The 6,466-nt window shown below is 32.1% G+C and overlaps 1 pseudogene; it reads right to left on the bottom strand.

The window, feature by feature from the left end:
• Nucleotides 1–2,461: 2,461 nt before the first annotated feature.
• Nucleotides 2,462–5,094, bottom strand: LOC125854558 (disease resistance protein RPP13-like; annotated as a pseudogene).
• Between the last annotated feature and the right edge of the window lie 1,372 nt (nt 5,095–6,466).

Here is a 6,466-nt window from a genome sequence, read left to right as displayed (position 1 = left end):
CATTTCGGATGCTTTCAAAATCTTCCCGAAATGCTAATATGAACCCCTAACCCCTCAAATATTTTGATTAGATTTACTGTTTTAATCTTTTGAAAAAATAGTTTTCTTAATTTTTCTTTAAAAATTAAGTGGTGACTCTTAAACCAGTCTAAGTATTATTTTTAAATAAAACAAACAAATCATAGCAAATCATTCATAAATACACAATCGTATTTTTTCTTACGATTTTCATGAGTTTACAGTGACGAAAAGTTGTGGGAAAGACAATAATAATAAACAAATATGAAAAAAGTCACATGATTTGGGTAAGATATTTCTTCTTTGGTTTTTTATTTTTTATTTTTTTACCCTCAAATGAAGCAGTTTCTTTCTGATTTTGCTAAAACAACGGGCATCAACGTTGTCCATTGAATCAGTAGTTTTGATGTTAAATCCATAATTTCAAAAATAGATTTTCACTTTTACTTATAATATGATAATATAGACATGATAATAATTATTTTTTAATAGATATGTGAGTAAAAATGAATGAAGAAAGTAAAGAGTTGGTGACGAGATTTTAATCAAATGGAATACTATAGTGAATATAGCATGAAAATATATTTTCTTCTTCCTTCTTCATTGGCTATGTATCGTTCCATATTTTTTTTCCTATTATTTTTTGTTCATTTTAATTTGAGAAAATTTTATATCACAAGATACACTCCTTTCTAGCTATATAAAAATAGATAAGAAAATAGTGATTGGTCATAAAATAATCTTAAATCAAATTAAAGATTCTATAAAGAATACTTTTATTTTATTCATCTATTAATTTTTATTGTTGAAAAAGTTTAATATAATGTATCACGATACAACTTCTATAAGATTCTAGATACTTTCATTAGACAACAACTATATGATATGTATAAGGCAGGAAAAAGGAGAAGACTANTTATTGAAAAAGTTTAATATATTATATCACGATACAACTTCTATAAGATTCTAGATACTTTCATTAGACAACAACTATATGATATGTATGAGGCAGGATAAAGGAGAAGACTACAATTCTACAAAGATAAGGTAGAAACTTAAAAAAATGAAATATTTTTCACCAAAGGTGATGTTGTTCATATATTAAAATTAAATTAGCTACTGAAATATATATGTATATCTAAAACAAATAATTGGTCAAGCTAAATATTTGACATAAACTCAAACCTCAATTTAACCATCATTCGTATAACAATAAAGTACCTTTTTTTTTTTTTGTAGAATTACCTCTCTATGATAGTTTTACTCAAATATTAATTGGTAAACGATAGATTATGTATAAAGATAAAATATTGAAATATTTATGGTAATCCTTATTAGTGTCATGCACATACTAAATTTCAAGTATGAATATTTAAGAGAAAAATTATACTTAAATGGTGTCCATCATTTATGTTCATAATCTCAAGAGGAAAGACTATTGATGACATTCTTTGTATTGATATTTTTTAAAAATCTTGTTGGTTAGATTTGTTTACAAAATTGAGGGAAGTAAATAATGATACTTCTAAAGAAATATCACTTTCTTCCCATATTTAAACTTTGAATGTATTTTGAAATGTTTCAACAATATCTGGTCATTTTGATCTCAAAATACATGTAACTCTATGACAATCTGTATTAATCATTTTAAAACACTTGTCCTATGTTCTTTAAATTATAATTATTTACTAAAAAGTTTTAATTTAGTAATATTAATATTATTTTACAACATCGTATACTTTATATACGATACGCATGTGCAACGTACGTGCCATAAAACTAGTAAATATAAATTAATGATGGATATACTATGATCTTTTATATATATATCTGTCAAAAGGGTACATGAAGTTATTCTATTTTAATTGATAGAATGAGATTAAGAAGAAAACAAAATATTTCCTACATTTTTATTTGTTAAAGTGATTTTTAGAAGAAAGAAAACAAGAATAGTATTCTTTAATAATATTTTAATTAGGAAGACGATGTGTTTAACACGAAAAAAAAATTTATTCGAAAAAAGACATTTTGTAACTATAGGGGCATTTCTGGACCAAAGTATTGACTGCAAGGGTATTTTTGAACCAAAGTATTGACAGTAATGATATTTTTAAGTCGAACTATAAACAGATGACATTTTTATTCCTTTAACATAATTTAAGGGTATTTTTGACCATTTTCACTATAAAAGAGGATCAAAAAAATGCTAAATTGTGGACAAGAGAGAGTACCATATACTATTTTTAATTTTATTTTAACATATAAAGCATCGTCTTAAATATGGATAAGCAAAAGAACATACAGTAGACCAATGAATTAAAACAATTATGTTCAAACCAATTACAGGCACTCAAAAAGCTTATAACAATAAGAAATCAAACACTAAAACCACTCTCACTAAAACCTCTACGATTATGAAGACACGATATTTGCTTGACAAGCTTCACAACATATAATTCAGATTCAACAGATCCACGTATTTCATTCTCTCAGGAATCTCCTTTAAATTTGGACAGTTATGAATACCAAGACCTTTAATCAGAGGCATGGCACTTGTGCCTAAATCCCATCTTTCTAGCTTCCAAAGATGACTAAGATGAAGGAACTCTAGTTGACTGAAGCTGTTATCACTGCACATTATTTCTTTTCCTTCATAAGAAGCTCTAGACAATTGGAGATTCCTTAGGTTTGGCAACCTTCCCAAAATAGGCATCGGATCTTCCGTCAGTTCTGAGTTCCCAAGAAGCATCATTGTGATGGAATCTGGAAACAGAGGCAGTTTCTCTAATCTCCCACCTAACCACAATTTCTGGAGCTTTTCACAACTATTAACAAATTCAAGGTCTGGGAATGGAGATGAGTTATCATCATATACACCAAACAATGCGAGAGTGCTAAGGTTTTTCAAGCTGCTAATGTTGTTTAGGGAGTAAGATTTCTTAATATCATACATCCTTAATTCTCGAAGATTGACTAAATCAACAGGGTCAACATCTTTCCATTGATCACAAAAGATGTTTCGAAGAACTTGAAGACTAGTGAGTTGGCTTATATGTGCCAGAGGTTTTGAATACGGAGCAACTAAATGTCTTAAATTTATCAGGTCAGCTATCTCGCGGGGTAGTTGGCAAGTGTAGCCCACATCGACAATAAGTGTCTGTAGATTCTTGAGGTTGCCAATGGAAGAGGGAACATCATGGATACCTCTCAAGCTTAAGAACTTGAGGTGGTACAAACTTCCTATGGCATTAGGTACTACACACATATTCCCAACATTCATATCCAAGTACAACACATATAGATGTTGGAACACACTCCTGAAGTTTATAAGACTCATCTCACAAAAATCTCGATCGAAGAACATAATTGACCTCAACTTTAAGTTAGAAAGATCAAGTGAGAGGTACCTTTCTCCGTGACTATGAATCACATGTCTGATACATAAAGAGGATATGGAGTGGCTTCTTGGATCATAAATGTCGAAGAAGTTTACCTCCAATGCCTTTTGTATCGCAAGATCACGGAGTAAATCATGAACCCTACATTCAGTAACTCTTTCCCAAAATGTTTTAGCCACTTGAACCAAGCTTCGTCTTATCAGCTCATTCAAGAAGCCTTTAGCGACATCCTCCATTCTTTCTTCTCCTCTGGGTATGAAACCCTCCGCCATCCACATCCGTATTATGTTATCAGCCCAGACCAGTTGATCTTCTGGAAAAATACCAAAGTAGAGAAAACACTGCTTGAGTGCAGTTGACAAATCATCGTAGCTTAAGGATAGTATGTTAGAGATTTCAATAGATTTATCTTCTTTAATGTTCTTCCAAAGGTGATCTTTCACCTTTTGCCATTCGTTTATCCCCTTTTTATGTGAAAGTAGTCCGCTCAATACAACAATTGCAAGAGGTAAGCCTCTACACTTTTCCACCATATCCTTAGCTAGACTTTCCATTTCTGGAACCATTGCTCGAACATCAAGTAGTTTCCTACAAAAGAGATCCCAACTTTCTTCTTGACTTAGGAAACGAAGTTTATGAACAAAACCTCTGTCGTCTGCTCTTTCGGCGACATCCTCTTTGCGCGTGGTAATAATGACTCTGCTGCCCTTCTTGCCATCCGGGAATACTCTTTTCAAACTCTCCCATGCTTCTCTCTGCCATACATCATCAACCACCACAAGGTATTTGCATTCTGTTAATAGCTTACGAAGGTGATTTTCTAGATCTATTTCTGCCATCTTTTCCAACAAATCTAGAGTTTTCTTGGCGCAACCTTGGATGGATTTTATGATAGTCTTAAGAAGATCCATTGTGTTGTACTCTTGCGAAACACATATCCAAGCGCGTGTAGGGAAGCTAGAGGCTATGTTAGGATTTTTGTAGAGGTTTCTTGCAAGAGTGGTCTTGCCTAATCCGCCCATGCCATAAATGGAGAGGACGGTTCGACGAGGCTCTGCTTTGAGAAGTTGAGCTAGCAATGTTTGTACAACATCCTGAAGTCCAACAAAAATGGAATCCTGATCATCCACTTATGAGGTAGTTCTCCTCAATGTTCTAACCATGGCAGACTGATTACTTGGTCCTTCTCCTGAATTATAATTGATATTTTGTGATACCATAAGTCTCTCGTTTGCGAGATATATCCATGATTCGTTGCTTGAGTGATTGGATCTCCTCGGCGACATTGTAGAATTTCTTCTCCTTCCTATATATGCAAGCGCAAGCCTTGAGACGACTAGCACGTTTACCAACCTCAAAGCTATAAGTCTCAAGTATAGCAACAACATCATTAGCAATAGAGTTGATCTCAAACACCCATTATTGAATTCTATGATCTCCGTTTTGCTTTAGTTCTGCATCTCTGAGGAAAGACTGTATGAAGAGTATCTCATTTCTCAGCCATCTAACTTCATCTCTCAGATTTGTAAGCAGGGAAACTTGTTGTATTAGGAAATCACCCAATTTTTGAACTGCGAATGACACAAAGGCATCAGCCATCTTCAGGAATACTAATTTTGATTGTAAAAAAGAGGAGGCTGAATATTGGAAAATGGGTGATACACATAAAAGTAAGACCTCAAATAATGTGTTCAATTAAGGGTTCACTTATCACTTATATGATTAAAGTTTAGAAAAAAACGAAACATGACCATGTGGTTTCTGAATAAAGAATTACGAGTGGATAAAAGGACAAAGATGTATTAAAGCTTTCCACTAAGCCAAAGGTACTTTTTTGGATGGCTTAGAAGATAGTTAAACCTATTTTTAATTATGGATACCCATTATTGTCTATTCCTTGCATGTATGCATCATTGGTATCTTTATTGGTAGCATTAGCTTGCCTGCCCTTCATTAGTGTGTGATTGTGGTAAAGTGGATTCATTGCTTAAATTGCTTTCTTTGGGTTCATATTTTCGGTTTCATCTATTGTATTTATTACTGAAAATCATAGAACTTCTCAACTGATATTTCATAGGAGAAAGCTAGCAGTCTATATCCATTTACCATAGGGAAAGCATGAGTTGTCTCGGGCCAAATTGACTAATTAATCTATAAGGTGACTTATCCATATATGAGAGCTCCTGGTGTGATTTACGAATGGTAGACTTGGTTTAGGAATATCCAAAACAAATGTAAAAATCGTCCATTTGTTCTTTTAAAAAAACATATAAAAAATTCAATTGCTTATAAAAAAATTCGATTGATTCATAAAATTAATCTATCGGTGTCACTTAAAATGGGACAAAAGAAATAACATGTATTATTTAATTTGAAGACTACGTAAAAAGTATTGTAAATCTATAAAGATTAACAACATGGTGTTGACCGCCATATGTGTGGTTATCCACACTTATAGTTAAGTAGTAGATTTGTGCTACATCTATTAGGACACGGGAAGTAACATATATTATTTAAAAATTACGTAAAAAGTACTACAAATTACAATAATTAACAACTTAAAATATTTAAAAATCATATTAAAATTTATCTATGTCACAAAAAGTGAGACAAAAAAATAACAAATATTGGGCTCGTGCTAGCACGGACACTCTTATCTAGTACTATCATATATATATATATATATATAAAAGATAACCCTAGACAAGCCTATGTGGCACTACCACAAACCAAGATTCCCTTTTAATTTATCCAGAATGGGATAAACAACCTGTGATGAAAAACATATATTGAAGTTTATGCAGTATCAACTTTTCATTGTAACTTTGGCTAGCTATATTAGCTAGGAGATACCATTTGTGCACTACCTTCATGTAGTTTACACTTCAGATTAGTTGACTATTTGTGCTTGTTCACGTTAACTGTTTAGAACATGACCAGTAGTTTCTAATGATAAATATGTTTGATACATGTTACATGTATTCTAGACTTTAGATATACTCCTTTTTGTTTGTAACTTTGTTCTTTCTCCTTGTTAGATAATTTTCTGG

Source organism: Solanum stenotomum, chromosome 2, assembly GCF_019186545.1.
Source record: "Solanum stenotomum isolate F172 chromosome 2, ASM1918654v1, whole genome shotgun sequence".
NCBI classification, from domain to species: Eukaryota; Viridiplantae; Streptophyta; class Magnoliopsida; order Solanales; family Solanaceae; genus Solanum; species Solanum stenotomum.
This window is presented reverse-complemented; position numbering and strand designations above follow the sequence as displayed.